Here is a 17921-nt window from a genome sequence, read left to right on the forward strand (position 1 = left end):
TGAATGTGACTACTGTAGGAGCACATCTGATCTCTTCTGGAAGCTGGTTCCAGCTGCGACTGGCATAATAGCTAAAAGCAGACTCTCCTTGCTTAGAGTGAACCCTTGGTATTTCTAGCTGATGTGATCCTAATGATCTGAGTGTTCGTTTGGGTTTATATTCATTGAGCATATCTGCAATGTATTGAGGTCCTAGGCCTTTGAACGATTTATATACCAGTAGTAATACTTTAAAATCGATCCTATATGTAACTGGCAGCCAGTGTAAAGACCTGAGGACTGGTGTGATATGATCATATTTTCTGGTTCTGCTGAGAATCCTGGCCGCGGCGTTCTGTACGAGCTGCAACTGTCTTATAATCTTTTTGGGAAGGCCAGTGAGGAGTCCATTACAATAATCCACCCTGCTGGTGATGAAAGCATGCACTAGTTTTTCTAAGTCTTGACTAGAAACAAAGCATCTAATTCTTGCAATATTTTTCAGATGATAGTATGCTGATTTAGTTATTGCTTTGACATGACTACTGAAGTTAAGGTCTGACTCTAGAGACACACCGAGATTCCTGACTTGATTTTTAGTTGTTTGACCTTTAGAGTGAAGTGTAGATGTAGTGATTGTATAAGTTAGTGAACTGTTATAAGCTGTTGTAACCAATGTAGATGTATTGATTATATAAGTTAGTGAACTGTTATAAGCTGTTGTAACCAATGAAACAAAATATTAAATGTCTGTGATATGAACCGAAACTGAAGGAGCAAGTAGGAGAATAGGAAACCCTGGTTAAGCAGTTGCCGGGGAGAGAAAGATTTAGTATGTCTGTTTTGTGAGAAACAGGACACAGGTTAGAGACACACACACACATAGTCTGACAGGCCAGACAGATACCAGGAGGAGACAAGAAGATACTTGCAGTTATCCTATAAGGAATAAAACTGGGATTGGGCCAATGGCACACACTTTGTAAGTTAACGCCTCTATCTTTTTGGGCGTAGTAGAAGTATAAAAATGATGTTTTGACTGTTGATCCTTAGACATTGTGCGGCGACACCTTGTCTCCAAAAGCTTTTGTAATAAATGGACGTATAATACGGTATTTGCCCTGACTCCTGGTGTTTTATTCTCCTTTCCAACAAACCAACTCGGGGAAGTGTTATACTTCAACAATTTGGGGGCTCGTTCCGGGATTGGAAAGAGGAGAAGGAATTCGATCTTGTCCAGACAACCTACGCGAGATTCACAGGTTCCGAGCCGGCTCATGATAAAGGTAAGCAGAGCCTGTTATATCTAAATCTGCATATTGGCTATGAACTAAATTGTGGACCTGTGGAAAACGTATTGGGAGACTGGTTTAAATTCAGGGGGTCAGGGGAACGGTGTGTGAGTTAGAGTCTCACTGTAAGTCGGGTTAGAGGCCCGTTAATCGTTCTAGGGTTGACTACCCTACGCCACTTCCCGACGGGGACGGTGGAGAGTTGCGAGTTAGAGTCTCGGCAACCAGTCGGGTTAGAGTCCCGAGGACTTAGGGGCACCTCGAAGTATTTATTGTGTGTAAAGGTTCATCTGGGTTAGAGTCCCGGGGAGTTTTAGAACTCCCCAAATTCTGTATCTGGGTTAGAGTCCCGGGGAGTTTTATAACTCCCCAAATTCTGTATCTGGGTTAGAGTCCCGGGGAGGTTTAGAACTCCCCAAATTCTGTATTGGGTTAGAGTCCCGGGGAGTTTTATAACTCCCCAAATTCTGTATCTGGGTTAGAGTCCCGGGGAGTTTTATAACTCCCCAAATTCTGTATCTGGGTTAGAGTCCCGGGGAGGTTTAGAACTCCCCAAATTCTGTATTGGGTTAGAGTCCCGGGGAGTTTTATAACTCCCCAAATTCTGTATCTGGGTTAGAGTCCCGGGGAGTTTTATAACTCCCCAAATTCTGTATCTGGGTTAGAGTCCCGGGGAGTTTTATAACTCCCCAAATTCTGTATCTGGGTTAGAGTCCCGGGGAGTTTTATTACTCCCCAAATTCTGTATCTGGGTTAGAGTCCCGGGGAGGTTTAGAACTCCCCAAATTCTGTATTGGGTTAGAGTCCCGGGGAGTTTTATAACTCCCCAAATTCTGTATCTGGGTTAGAGTCCCGGGGAGTTTTATAACTCCCCAAATTCTGTATCTGGGTTAGAGTCCCGGGGAGTTTTATAACTCCCCAAATTCTGTATCTGGGTTAGAGTCCCGGGGAGTTTGTAACTCCCCAAATTCTGTATCTGGGTTAGAGTCCCGGGGAGTTTTATAACTCCCCAAATTCTGTATCTGGGTTAGAGTCCCGGGGAGTTTTGGAACTCCCCAAATTCTGTATCTGGGTTGGAGTCCCGGGGAGTTTTAGAGCTCCCCAAATTCTGTATAAGGGAACTGGGTTCAAGTCCCAAAAAGTGTTGGGTCAGGTACCCGTTAATCATTTGTTAATTATTCTGAGTCCCGGTAACGTAAGTCAGGTTGAAATGGACGGGAAGTGTGAGAGAGAAGTTGATGACGATGGGCGGTGTCCAGGCACTGGGAAGTGGAAACAATTGGGGATACAGGTGGCAAATGTAATGACTGTTGTAGGCAGGATGGACCCAATTCAGAAAGAAAAAGAAGGGATAGAAGAGAAATTGCGACAAGTGGTGAGCGAGGCAGGATTAAGGATGGAGGAAAGGAGACCATTACATGTTATTTTGTGGAATAAGGAGAAGGAGTGTTCCAAAAATCGAGATAGAGTTAGAGACAAGAAGGAAACAGCCAATTTGGTCAAGAGAGGGAGATATAGAGAAAAGGAGAAGGAATGGGAAAAGCACAGAAAAGAATGGTGTAAATTAGCAGTGTGGTGTCAGGGTGTAGACCATTTGAACAAAGAGAATAAGGGACAGAAAATTAAGGAGGAAAGAGAGGGAGGAGAGATAGAACCCCCAGCATATGAAGATGACTTGGGGCTTGGTACGGGCCAGGCACCATTATATCCAGTCTTACGTTTACAGAGTGGTATATTGTCTTTAGACACACAGGATAGCAAGCCCATAACTCAAGTCACAGGAAAGCAAGATAAGAGAAAGTTGACTAGGAAGGCGGAGTCACAGAGCGAAACAGACACTGAGGGGGAGGTGAAACCGTTCAAGGCAAGGGCAGAGAGAGAGTACGGAATATACGATGAAAAGAGACGATTAGGAAAGAATAAACAAGAGGAGATTACAGGGGCCATAAAGAAAAGATCAGGCCGTACTAAAGGCAGGGTAGGTGAGGACTCAAGGTCGGGGTCGGACGATAGTGACACAGTGAGAAGGACCAGAACTAGGCAGAAAAAAAGGAATTCACATAGAGGACGGGTGGTACTCACGGGTAATGCAGTAGGGAGATGGACTGACTCAGACAAAGACCCCGACACAGACAGTAGTGGAGACGGGAGTGAGGGAGACGTGGACGTATACCCTCTGCCGCGTACGCCCCCACCAGAACATAAACTACACCATGACACAGTAGAATCACTTCAAAAGACTCAAAATAAAATGTATACACGGTCACAAGCAGGGGAAGCTGGTTGTGCTGGGTTTCAGCTGCCTCTCTTTAGAGTGGGAGGCGGCGAACCGCGATATAAACCATTGGGGCTGGGAGACGTACAGGCACTGGTAGATAAATGACCCCCGATGGGAGAGGGAGGTGGACTATGGTTGTCACAATTTGATAAACTCACAGCTGGTCAAACGTTGGCACTGGGGGACTGGAGGGCAGTAGCCGCCCGAGCCATGTCCGCCCAGGCTATGAATGAGATAGAAAAAGGGGCCGCCACTAGGCGGAGCCCTGACGACACTCCTTTCAGTCAGGTGGTCGGGCGCATAGCCACGGCCCTGAGGGAACGATTTCCCTTGCCCGCTGGGGCCCCGATGCCCAAGTTACCTTGGGAAAAAGAGCAACACCCTAGACAGTATCTAGAAGCATGTAAGGACACATGGACCAAACACACAGGGCACCACCCGGGGAAAGGGGGTCTGCAGCAGGAGTGGTTTAGAAGGGCGGTCTTAGAGGGACTTCCAGAGAAAATAAAAGAGGCAATGATGGCAAATCCTGACTTGCCGGGTAGTGAATCACACGTATGGGAAAGACACATAGTACATCATTTACAGAGGGCAAAAGATGAGGAGACAGAGAAAGACAAACAGATACAGGGACTGAAAGAGAACCTGTTGCGCTTACAGCTGGGTGAAGTCAAAGGGAGGCTCAATGAAGGGAAAAAGAAACACAGACAGATGGCAGCCCTAGGCTCAGGAGAACCTGACACACCCGATTTATACCCTGTTCCCACATGGGCACCCCAACCTCACGGTGGCCGGGGGGCATTCACCGCGCCCTACCAATCAGGGAGGGGAGGTTATGGTAGGGGGAGGGGGCGGGGTAGAGGCAGAGGGGCTCCAGGAGCCCAAGTCCCATACGGAGTCTGCTTTACGTGTGGTGACCCGAACCACTGGTCCAGACACTGCCCACAGTACACTGCAGGGGGCAGAGGATACCCAAACCAAGGGGCAGCTCCAGTTCCCAACCCACACGCCGTCCCACCACCTAGTGTACCTGGACAATACCCACTCTCTTATGAGGGAGGGTGGGACCAGGCGTGACGGTCTACAGGGGGGGGAGGGGACAGCGGGGGAAGGGCAGACCCTATGCTGTCCCTGAATGTCGACGGGAAGGACTTCCCCTTTCTGGTTGACACAGGTGCCACTTTTTCCACCATCACCGCCCCTCCCGTCACAGGACTACTATCCTCCAAGACAGTGGAAGTTGTGGGGTTTGAAGGAGTGGGACAGACTTTGCCAGTGACATTTCCTCTTAAAACGAGACTGGGTAAACAGGCCCTCAGCCATCCGTATGTGGTGTCGACAAACACACCAGTGAACTTATTGGGGAGAGACTTGTTGATAAAACTGGGGGCTAATATCTTATGTTCTCCAGATGGACTAACTGTCACGTTACCAGACGGGATGTCGGCGGTGTGCAGACCTGAAACCACACGCAAAGGGCAGTACCTGGTACAACCGGTGAAGGGTGAAATAGCAGAGATATATTGGGGACTAGTGACACCGGAAAAGCCGGACAAGCAGGGTATTTTGTCCCAGTACTTCAAATGGAGGCCGTGGATCTCTCTCCTCGAGCCGTACTTTCCTCCACCAGACCCCCCACATGTGACCCTATTTTATGATCGGCAGGGCGATGAGGTGTATAGAGAGGGGTTTGGGGATGTAGTGTGTGGGGACACGTGGCAGGTCGGGTCTAAATTCATATATGTAGGCCCTGAAGGGGTAGTGGCAGATGTACAGTTGACTGACGAGCAGGATCAGTGGTACATGATGGCGGAGGAGTCCGTCCCGCATGTGTCACTGGCACTGCATCCTAAACACCAAGCAAAAGACCTGGGGCCCATGGTTAAAAGGGCGGTCGAATGCACTGATTGGACACTCACTCAGGCGCCAAACGTATGGTACTCACCCAGCTGTAAGACGTATCGGTTAGAAGCACCAGGGACGGATTGGGTGTGTTTAGAGCGAAGGGAGATAACTCGGGATCATGGGAGGGAAAAGATGGATCACCCTGTAGCCACAGCCAGACTTAATGAGTTACCTGACTCACTGTGGTCCAAGGGTCCCACGGATGTGGGGCTCACCGATTGCCCACCGGTCACCTTTAAAATCAGCCCGGGAGAGCCCATATGGCTGCCCCAATACCCACACAAACCAGTGGCAAAGGAAGGGTTAGATGTGACATTGAATGGTTTGTGGCCCACCGGGGTGTTGGAGGAGTCATGTTCCGCGTGGAACACACCTATCCTCCCGGTAGAAAAGAAAGGGACAGGGAAATACCGTATGGCCCATGATCTCAGGTCTATAAACAACATTTTACTCACACCCACTATACAAGTACCTAACCCATATGTAGCACTCAATAATTTGACCCCGGATCAAAAATAGTTCACCTGCATTGACCTGGCTAACGCTTTTTTCTGTCTCCCACTAGCAGAGGACCTTCGTGATATTTTTTCTTTCACACATAGGGGTCGACAATGGAGGTACACGAGACTACCACAGGGGTTCGCGCTTTCCCCTGGCATATTCAACCAGGTACTGAGAGAAGCGCTGCAGGGATGCTGCCTGCCGACAGGGGTAACTTTGGTCCAGTACGTAGATGACCTGCTGCTGGCGGCCCCGACGGTGGCCGCCTGCATCCAAGCTACAATGACAGTCCTCACCAGACTGGCGGAGAAAGGGTTCAAGGTGTCAAAAGAGAAGCTACAGCTGGTAAGGACGCAGGTCTCCTTTCTGGGCAGAGTTATCTCGCAGAAGGGAGCGGGGCTTTCCCCAGCTCACCGCACAACCATCCTCCACCATCCTAAACCCACTACTGTTCAGGAAATGCTATCATTCCTAGGGCTCACGGGGTACAGCCGCAATTACATCCCAAACTATTCAGGGCTCACAGAGCCTCTTAGAGCGCTAGTAAAGGAGCAGGGAATGCGTAAACTTAAAGCCACTCTCATTTGGACTTGCCCGGCTGACCAGGCCTTCATTTTGCTGAAACAACAACTAGCCACCGCAGCTGATCTGGCCATACCTGATTACGCAAAGCCCTTTTTTCTAGATGTTTCTGAAACAGGACAAGTCATGAACGGGGTCCTGTTTCAGAAAAAAGGGGGCGATAGGAACATCCTTATGTACATAAGTGTAGGATTCGACAAAACGGAAAGAAGGCACCCCACCTGCACACAGCATGCAGCGGGAGTAGCGAGACTCATTCAAAAATGCGCACACATAGTGATGGGGCATCACCTTCAGATACTCACAACACACAGTGTAGTGGCGTATGTAAATTCACAGATGTTCACTATGACTTCCCTCAGGCAACAACACCTAAGCAAAATTCTCGGGGCTCCAAATTTGATTTTCACACATGAAGGGATAAATATTGCAGACCGAATGGGGACGGGGCTACCACATGAGTGCGCGCAAGAGGTAGTGAGGGAGAGTAAGACACGAACCGATCTGGAGGCAGAACCCCTCCCAGGGGCAGAGGACCTCTTCACTGATGGGTGCTGTTTCAGACACGAACAAGACGGCCTGAGGGCGGCTTTTGCGGTAGTGAAACTAACACCAGAGGGTTTAGTCACGCTGAAAGCAGAGAGGCTCCAGGGGATGCAGTCAGCCCAGAGAGCAGAAGTTAGAGCACTAATAGAGGCCCTTAGACTGGCCCAGGGAACAACAGTAAACATTTACACTGATTCGGCATACGCAGTAGGCGCAGCACACGTGGAGCTAGGACAGTGGTTAAAAGCTGGGTTTAGAACAGCAGGAGACAAACCGATTAAACACGAGGCAGAGATGAGAGAACTAGCTGAGGCCCTAGACCTGCCCGAAAAGGTAGCCATCATAAAATGCAAAGGACACGATAATTCAAATAGTGTAGTAGCTCAGGGAAACCAAGCGGCAGACACAGCAGCAAAACAGGCAGCAGGGTACACTCCGCGAGTGATGGTGGTAAGAGCAGAAGAGGAAGCGGGGTGGGGAGAAGGCCCTGAGAGAGATGAGCTAGTGAGACATCAAAAGGGGGCTTCCCCACAAGAGAAAACAATTTGGCAACAGAGAGGAGCAACAGAGACGAGCGGGCTCTGGAGAGGGCCAGACGGTAGAGTAATACTTCCACCAGCTATGCGGGGAGATAAATTTGCAGAAGCCCATGGGTTGGGCCATGTAGGGCCAGCACAGATGTTGAGGAACCTGTGCCATTGGTGGCACCCGTTTATGGTAGACATGGTACGTAACTACACTAGGACATGCACCATCTGCACACACCACAATCCAAAACCGACGATCAAACCTGAGATGGGGGCGTTCCCCATGACGACGAGACCTGGACAAGAGATAGTGATAGACTACACGGACATGGGGGAAACTGTACGGGGGTGCCGTTACATGTTAGTGTGTGTGGACATGTTCACAGGGTGGCCAGAAGCCTGGCCGGCAAGAAGGGAGGACAGTCAGACAGTGGTCAAGTGTTTAGTGAACCAGTACATTCCCAGATACGGCTTCCCAGAGAAAATTAGGTCAGATAATGGGACTCACTTTAAGAACAGTGATTTACAGAAGGTAGAGAGATTATTGGGCCTAAAACATGCTTTTGGCACTGTGTACCATCCACAGTCCCAGGGAAAGGTAGAAAGGATGAACCAAAACTTAAAAAACATGTTGGCTAAGATATGTGCACAGACTAAATTGAACTGGGTGGATGCACTGCCACTGTCACTCATGACGATTCGATGCTCGTTAAATCAGACCACTGGGTTCACCCCATACGAGCTGCTGACGGGGAGACAGTTTCCAGGACCAGCCGCGGGGCCTGCGGTCCCGGAAGGGGAAAAGTGGCCCAAAGACCATAAAGTGTATTTTGATGAATTGCGAGCTCTCGTTTCAGAATTCACCAACAGAGTCGGAGAACGGAGGGACCTGCACCCGCTGGACCAGAACCTGCCCCAGGCGGAGTGGGTGTTGCTGAAGGTCATCAAGCGAAAGTGGTCGGAGCCAAGGTGGACGGGCCCTCATCAGGTGGTGGAGAGAACGAGTCATGCGGTCCGCCTGAGGGACAAAGGAGAGACGTGGTACCATTGGAGTCAGTGTACACCAGCGCAGGAGCCAGGGAGGTCGCTAACGGACCTCATCCAAGCCGGGAAGGAGAAGCTTTCCCCAGCGGGGACGGAAGAAGGACCAACACCAGCCGGACCGGTGCCAGGAGCGGACCCCAGGACACGGCAGGACCACGAGCGAGTGAAGGAGACAGAGGACGGCGCCAGGGGAATAGACTCTTAGGGGAAAGAACTGAAGAATACTGTAACAAAAGGGGGTATAGGACACCGAGTGGCTCATACCACTCGTACCAAGATGACAGGGTTACAGAGAAAGGTCTGGGGAGATGATAGTAGAATGAAATGGTATATGGGCATTGGTGGAATAATGATATGTGTGTTGTATGTTGCTACAGGTTTCCCTGGCTGGCGTCGAGTCTCCATCTCCACAGCGAGAAGGCAGGTGACACAAAAAGAGGACGCCTGCCTGAAGCAGGGAGGGGGTATTGAATTGGATTATATCAAAGGGTCACATACTGCTTTCACGTTTGACCTATGCTCGGTCATAGCTTGCGGGAGATATAATGGCTCGTGGAGGGATTACAACCTGTATGTGTGTCACACTCCAGATGTAGATAGGATGTGTGGCCTGATGGGACGTCTGCCGGGTGAGAGGTGGTGCCCGGGATGGGACGAGGTCCGAGCGTATATGGGACAGTGGCAGCCCGGACTCCCGTGGGGACCGAATGCCACTATGTGGAGCTCGTTTAAGTTCCAACGAGATTTCAGCTCCTCCCAGAATCCACTTACCTTGTCTGTCAGAGGTTGGGACACCTCTCCATACAGAGGCGCGGACACAACATATTTGGTTCTCGGAGTGGAGCATGCAGGGACTGATACCAAAGCGTTTATTAAAATCAACATTAGGGTGCCGACAACTAGCTCTCCAGCTGTGGCAGTTACGGGGACTGTGGACACCTTAGCAGGTAAGGTGCAACCGGGGGAAGTGGTAGAGGTGGACTATACCAAATTGAAACCATTAGAGGTGATCGAGAAAATCACGGGGTATCACGAGAGTAATATTTGGCTTGATTGGATGTTGCAAAATGCCAAAGAACAAGATTTAGGGGACTGTGTGGCATGTGCCGCCGCCCGACCTCAACTATACACTGAGCCGGCTCCTTTGTATTCAGAGGACCCTTGGGGATATCAGTGTATGTTAGCTCTTACACATAGCGCTTCCCCTGTGAATTGCATCACCCTGGCAAGGGTGTTTCCTCCGATAGCTAACGACACCCGGACGGGGCCGTTCACTCCCCATAAAGGGGAAGGGGGATATACCTGTTTCCGCTTCACCAGTCAGAAACCCGTGGTAAACGTTGGCGAGATCCCCTTGCAGTGGTGTAATGGTACGATTCAGAGCAGATCTATTATCGGACCCTGGGCCCGGTCTGGCCTGTATTACTATTGTGGGGGCACCCGACTCCTGGTAAGAATCCCAACAGGCACCCAGGGGGTATGTGCGATGGTACGGTTAGCAGCACCCTTAGTGCTGATAGGTGACCGAGTTAAAGCACTCCAGGCAAAAAGGAGCGATGCCCTTACTCAGCGCCGGCATAGACATGTAATAGGCCGTCGTTCACGTGATACATTTGACCTCACTGTGGACTCCCCAACTTATATAGATGCGATAGGGGTCCCCAGAGGGGTCCCCAAAGAATTTAAACTCGCAGACCAAGTCGCGGCAGGATTTGAAAATATTCCTATCCTGTCCGCTTTGTTCCCTGTCACTCCAAACAAGAATGTAGACCGCATTAACTATGTACATTATAATGTCTTACGTCTCTCTAATTTGACCCGTGACGCGATAGAGGGCCTGTCAGAACAATTGGGCCCCACCTCGTTGATGGCGGTGCAAAATCGCATAGCCCTCGATATGTTATTGGCAGAGAAGGGCGGGGTTTGTGCGATGTTTGGGGACATGTGTTGTACTTTCATTCCTAACAATACAGCCCCGGACGGATCGGTTGCTAAGGCGCTGCAGGGCCTTAGGACTCTCTCGCGAACTATGCACAAGCATTCTGGGATAGATAATCCGCTGGAGGAATGGATGACCTCAATGTTCGGCCAGTGGAAAGGTTTGATAATGTCTGTTCTTTTATCACTTTCTACATTTGGTGCTATAATGGTTACTTGTGGGTGTTGTTGTATCCCATGCATAAGAGGGCTTGCCATGAGAGTGATTTCTACAGCCATTGAGAAGGCACCAGGACCGCCACCAGGGATGCTGATGCCTCTACTGGAGCAGCATGACCCGGGAGAACTGGAGCTTGGCGAATAGGGGTGATCTCTCTGGGGAGAGATCAAAAGGGGGAATTGTAGATGTAGTGATTATATAAGTTAGTGAACTGTTATAAGCTGTTGTAACCAATGTAGATGTATTGATTATATAAGTTAGTGAACTGTTATAAGCTGTTGTAACCAATGAAACAAAATATTAAATGTCTGTGATACGAACCGAAACTGAAGGAGCAAGTAGGAGAATAGGAAACCCTGGTTAAGCAGTTGCCGGGGAGAGAAAGATTTAGTATGTCTGTTTTGTGAGAAACAGGACACAGGTTAGAGACACACACACACATAGTCTGACAGGCCAGACAGATACCAGGAGGAGACAAGAAGATACTTGCAGTTATCCTATAAGGAATAAAACTGGGATTGGGCCAATGGCACACACTTTGTAAGTTAACGCCTCTATCTTTTTGGGCGTAGTAGAAGTATAAAAATGATGTTTTGACTGTTGATCCTTAGACATTGTGCGGCGACACCTTGTCTCCAAAAGCTTTTGTAATAAATGGACGTATAATACGGTATTTGCCCTGACTCCTGGTGTTTTATTCTCCTTTCCAACAAACCAACTCGGGGAAGTGTTATACTTCAACAGAAGGTACGCGTTCACCTTGAGAACTTCATCTTTATTTCCAAACGCAATAACTTCAGTTTTATCTGTGTTTAACTGAAGAAAGTTTTGGCACATCCAACTATTTATTTCATCAATGCATTGGAGCAGGGAGTCAATTGGGCTGTAATCGTTTGGCGATAGGGCTAAGTAGATCTGTGTGTCATCTGCATAGCTGTGATAAGAGATTTTGTTCTTTCTCATTATTTGGCTCATTGGGAGCATGTACAGGTTGAATAGGAGTGGCGCAAGAATTGAGCCTTGAGGAACTCCGCATGTCATGGACGTCCACTCAGACCTATGGTCTCCTATACTCACATAATACCCTCTTGCTTCTAAGTATGACCTGAACCATTTTAGGACTATCCCAGAGAGCCCCACCCAGTTTTCCAGCCTTTCTAGAAGTATGTTGTGATCGACAGTGTCAAATGCAGCACTGAGATCAAGTAGTATCAGCACTGATAATTTGCCTGAGTCAGTATTTAAGCGAATATCGTTTATTATCTTAATGAGCGCTGTCTCTGTGCTGTGATGCGGTCGGAAACCAGATTGAAAATTGTCAAAGTATCCGTTTGAGCTTAAGAATTTGTTCAGCTGATTGAAGACAACTTTTTCAATGATCTTGCCTATGAAAGGAAGATTTGAGATCGGTCTATAGTTGTTTAATATGGTCTTATCCAGATTGCTCTTTTTCAGGAGGGGTTTGACAACATCAGTTTTCAGGGAGTTTGGGAAACTTCCAGAGAGAAGTGAGGCATTTACCACTTTTATGAGATCTACTTCTAAACAGTTTAACACACTTTTGAAAAAAGATGTGGGAAGTGCGTCAAGGGCACATGTTGATGTTTTAAGTTGTTGAACAGTTTCTTCCAAAACTTTGCAATCAATTTCTTCGAAATCAGACATAGTAACCACTTTCTCAGGTTGTGGTTGGATCTGTCTGACCCCAGCACTACTCGAGGATGTGCTGATCACCTTTCTGATATTATTGATTTTCTCAGAGAAAAAGAATGCAAACTCACTGCACTTGCTGTCTGAGAGCATTTCACTGGGAATCTGGCTTGGGGGATTTGTTAGTCTATCGACAGTAGCGAAAAGAATGCGAGTATTATTTAGATTTCTGTTTATAATATTTGAGAAAAAAATCTGTCTAGCTTTGCCTAATTCCATGTTGAAAGCATGGATGGTGTCTTTGTAGATGTTGTAATGGACTACAAGTTTTGTCTTTCGCCACATGCGCTCTGCTTTTCACAATATTTCCACATCCTCTTTTTCCACAATGTAACTCAAAGGAAATGAAATACATATTGACTCATACAGAAAAAACTATTCTATATGCCAAAGTGAATGTATTGTAGGAAATGTTTAGGAGACTCTATAGAGTGATTATGTACAAAAAAATCAAAGGGCACTGTGTATTTGCAAATGTTGCTGGCCTTTTACTCTACCCATACCATTGGCCACATTCCAAATTGCTGAATAGCCTTTAGATCCTTTATTCCTTTTGTTAATGGAGGTGATTATCACCACTTGGTGATTACTTAACAATTCAGCCAATGATCTAATGTAGTTGTCAATGACAATATATTAACTGGTCATTAGCCTGTTGTACCACCTTTAGAGATGAAGCTGTAGTATTTTATCTGTGAAAATCTAAAATTAATATTTAATGTGTGAATGTGATACTGAAAGAAAGGGAATGTTTGCATACTTTCTTTGTAAGAAACTATGCTGTTACAGTTTTCAGCTACATCAGAACAGTGCCAAAATGTCTTAACTACTGAAAACACCAACATGTAATTATATTCCAAGTACCAAAGTACCAAGCTATTCTGCAATATGTAGTCTAATTACCAGTTGAACTAAATTATGCAAAATCTAGATCACTGCTCAGCATTTGGATACATTTCTTATAAAATGTAAAATGTTATAACTTCAGCTTCATGACTGGGTTTCTTTTATCATTTATAGAACTGTTTGCAGTTCTATGTATACAAAACATTCGGATGACTTTTGTACTTTTCATCAGTTTTATACTTTTATACATTTGACTATAAAATGTACTTGTGCTATAGATATCCCAATCATCCTTTCAGTTGCCAGGTAGCATCTCGTTCACAAATCTCTCATTTGAATAATATGTAATATGGGAGGGTTTGTACCAGGTTAGTAGGACCAACCCCATTTGCAGACAATCCTTGTTTGGACACTGCTTGGAACAGCTTACATTTGTACTGAATTACTGTAAAAAATTCCTTCAGTGACTTTTGAAGAGGCTTCATTTCTTTATCAGGTTGGCAATTTCTTCTCAATTTGTTGGTGTTGCTGTTTGATTCATGTTGGTATGCATATGTTGTTAATTTAATTTGCCTGAGCAATATTCTGATTGATTGAATGATTTGTATTGCCAAAATGTAGAGGCTGAAAATGAATACACACAGCTTCTCCTTATTGGCTAATGTAGATTATTTACAATAAAACTCTTAAAAAGTATTCATAGCAATATTCCCAGAGAGGTCTTTAAAGCACCATGGACATCTCTATGTTAACAAATTTATAGCATATGGCTGCCCTGTATGATGGTCGCGTAGGGCCAAAACCCAGGTCTTCATTCTCACATTACTGAGCGTATATGGGACAGTGGCAGCCCGGACTCCCGTGGGGACCGAATGCCACTATGTGGAGCTCGTTTAAGTTCCAACGAGATTTCAGCTCCTCCCAGAATCCACTTACCTTGTCTGTCAGAGGTTGGGACACCTCTCCATACAGAGGCGCGGACACAACATATTTGGTTCTCGGAGTGGAGCATGCAGGGACTGATACCAAAGCGTTTATTAAAATCAACATTAGGGTGCCGACAACTAGCTCTCCAGCTGTGGCAGTTACGGGGACTGTGGACACCTTAGCAGGTAAGGTGCAACCGGGGGAAGTGGTAGAGGTGGACTATACCAAATTGAAACCATTAGAGGTGATCGAGAAAATCACGGGGTATCACGAGAGTAATATTTGGCTTGATTGGATGTTGCAAAATGCCAAAGAACAAGATTTAGGGGACTGTGTGGCATGTGCCGCCGCCCGACCTCAACTATACACTGAGCCGGCTCCTTTGTATTCAGAGGACCCTTGGGGATATCAGTGTATGTTAGCTCTTACACATAGCGCTTCCCCTGTGAATTGCATCACCCTGGCAAGGGTGTTTCCTCCGATAGCTAACGACACCCGGACGGGGCCGTTCACTCCCCATAAAGGGGAAGGGGGATATACCTGTTTCCGCTTCACCAGTCAGAAACCCGTGGTAAACGTTGGCGAGATCCCCTTGCAGTGGTGTAATGGTACGATTCAGAGCAGATCTATTATCGGACCCTGGGCCCGGTCTGGCCTGTATTACTATTGTGGGGGCACCCGACTCCTGGTAAGAATCCCAACAGGCACCCAGGGGGTATGTGCGATGGTACGGTTAGCAGCACCCTTAGTGCTGATAGGTGACCGAGTTAAAGCACTCCAGGCAAAAAGGAGCGATGCCCTTACTCAGCGCCGGCATAGACATGTAATAGGCCGTCGTTCACGTGATACATTTGACCTCACTGTGGACTCCCCAACTTATATAGATGCGATAGGGGTCCCCAGAGGGGTCCCCAAAGAATTTAAACTCGCAGACCAAGTCGCGGCAGGATTTGAAAATATTCCTATCCTGTCCGCTTTGTTCCCTGTCACTCCAAACAAGAATGTAGACCGCATTAACTATGTACATTATAATGTCTTACGTCTCTCTAATTTGACCCGTGACGCGATAGAGGGCCTGTCAGAACAATTGGGCCCCACCTCGTTGATGGCGGTGCAAAATCGCATAGCCCTCGATATGTTATTGGCAGAGAAGGGCGGGGTTTGTGCGATGTTTGGGGACATGTGTTGTACTTTCATTCCTAACAATACAGCCCCGGACGGATCGGTTGCTAAGGCGCTGCAGGGCCTTAGGACTCTCTCGCGAACTATGCACAAGCATTCTGGGATAGATAATCCGCTGGAGGAATGGATGACCTCAATGTTCGGCCAGTGGAAAGGTTTGATAATGTCTGTTCTTTTATCACTTTCTACATTTGGTGCTATAATGGTTACTTGTGGGTGTTGTTGTATCCCATGCATAAGAGGGCTTGCCATGAGAGTGATTTCTACAGCCATTGAGAAGGCACCAGGACCGCCACCAGGGATGCTGATGCCTCTACTGGAGCAGCATGACCCGGGAGAACTGGAGCTTGGCGAATAGGGGTGATCTCTCTGGGGAGAGATCAAAAGGGGGAATTGTAGATGTAGTGATTATATAAGTTAGTGAACTGTTATAAGCTGTTGTAACCAATGTAGATGTATTGATTATATAAGTTAGTGAACTGTTATAAGCTGTTGTAACCAATGAAACAAAATATTAAATGTCTGTGATACGAACCGAAACTGAAGGAGCAAGTAGGAGAATAGGAAACCCTGGTTAAGCAGTTGCCGGGGAGAGAAAGATTTAGTATGTCTGTTTTGTGAGAAACAGGACACAGGTTAGAGACACACACACACATAGTCTGACAGGCCAGACAGATACCAGGAGGAGACAAGAAGATACTTGCAGTTATCCTATAAGGAATAAAACTGGGATTGGGCCAATGGCACACACTTTGTAAGTTAACGCCTCTATCTTTTTGGGCGTAGTAGAAGTATAAAAATGATGTTTTGACTGTTGATCCTTAGACATTGTGCGGCGACACCTTGTCTCCAAAAGCTTTTGTAATAAATGGACGTATAATACGGTATTTGCCCTGACTCCTGGTGTTTTATTCTCCTTTCCAACAAACCAACTCGGGGAAGTGTTATACTTCAACAGAAGGTACGCGTTCACCTTGAGAACTTCATCTTTATTTCCAAACGCAATAACTTCAGTTTTATCTGTGTTTAACTGAAGAAAGTTTTGGCACATCCAACTATTTATTTCATCAATGCATTGGAGCAGGGAGTCAATTGGGCTGTAATCGTTTGGCGATAGGGCTAAGTAGATCTGTGTGTCATCTGCATAGCTGTGATAAGAGATTTTGTTCTTTCTCATTATTTGGCTCATTGGGAGCATGTACAGGTTGAATAGGAGTGGCGCAAGAATTGAGCCTTGAGGAACTCCGCATGTCATGGACGTCCACTCAGACCTATGGTCTCCTATACTCACATAATACCCTCTTGCTTCTAAGTATGACCTGAACCATTTTAGGACTATCCCAGAGAGCCCCACCCAGTTTTCCAGCCTTTCTAGAAGTATGTTGTGATCGACAGTGTCAAATGCAGCACTGAGATCAAGTAGTATCAGCACTGATAATTTGCCTGAGTCAGTATTTAAGCGAATATCGTTTATTATCTTAATGAGCGCTGTCTCTGTGCTGTGATGCGGTCGGAAACCAGATTGAAAATTGTCAAAGTATCCGTTTGAGCTTAAGAATTTGTTCAGCTGATTGAAGACAACTTTTTCAATGATCTTGCCTATGAAAGGAAGATTTGAGATCGGTCTATAGTTGTTTAATATGGTCTTATCCAGATTGCTCTTTTTCAGGAGGGGTTTGACAACATCAGTTTTCAGGGAGTTTGGGAAACTTCCAGAGAGAAGTGAGGCATTTACCACTTTTATGAGATCTACTTCTAAACAGTTTAACACACTTTTGAAAAAAGATGTGGGAAGTGCGTCAAGGGCACATGTTGATGTTTTAAGTTGTTGAACAGTTTCTTCCAAAACTTTGCAATCAATTTCTTCGAAATCAGACATAGTAACCACTTTCTCAGGTTGTGGTTGGATCTGTCTGACCCCAGCACTACTCGAGGATGTGCTGATCACCTTTCTGATATTATTGATTTTCTCAGAGAAAAAGAATGCAAACTCACTGCACTTGCTGTCTGAGAGCATTTCACTGGGAATCTGGCTTGGGGGATTTGTTAGTCTATCGACAGTAGCGAAAAGAATGCGAGTATTATTTAGATTTCTGTTTATAATATTTGAGAAAAAAATCTGTCTAGCTTTGCCTAATTCCATGTTGAAAGCATGGATGGTGTCTTTGTAGATGTTGTAATGGACTACAAGTTTTGTCTTTCGCCACATGCGCTCTGCTTTTCACAATATTTCCACATCCTCTTTTTCCACAATGTAACTCAAAGGAAATGAAATACATATTGACTCATACAGAAAAAACTATTCTATATGCCAAAGTGAATGTATTGTAGGAAATGTTTAGGAGACTCTATAGAGTGATTATGTACAAAAAAATCAAAGGGCACTGTGTATTTGCAAATGTTGCTGGCCTTTTACTCTACCCATACCATTGGCCACATTCCAA

The sequence above is a fragment of the Esox lucius genome, chromosome 11 (assembly GCF_011004845.1).
Source record: "Esox lucius isolate fEsoLuc1 chromosome 11, fEsoLuc1.pri, whole genome shotgun sequence".
NCBI lineage: Eukaryota > Metazoa > Chordata > Actinopteri > Esociformes > Esocidae > Esox > Esox lucius.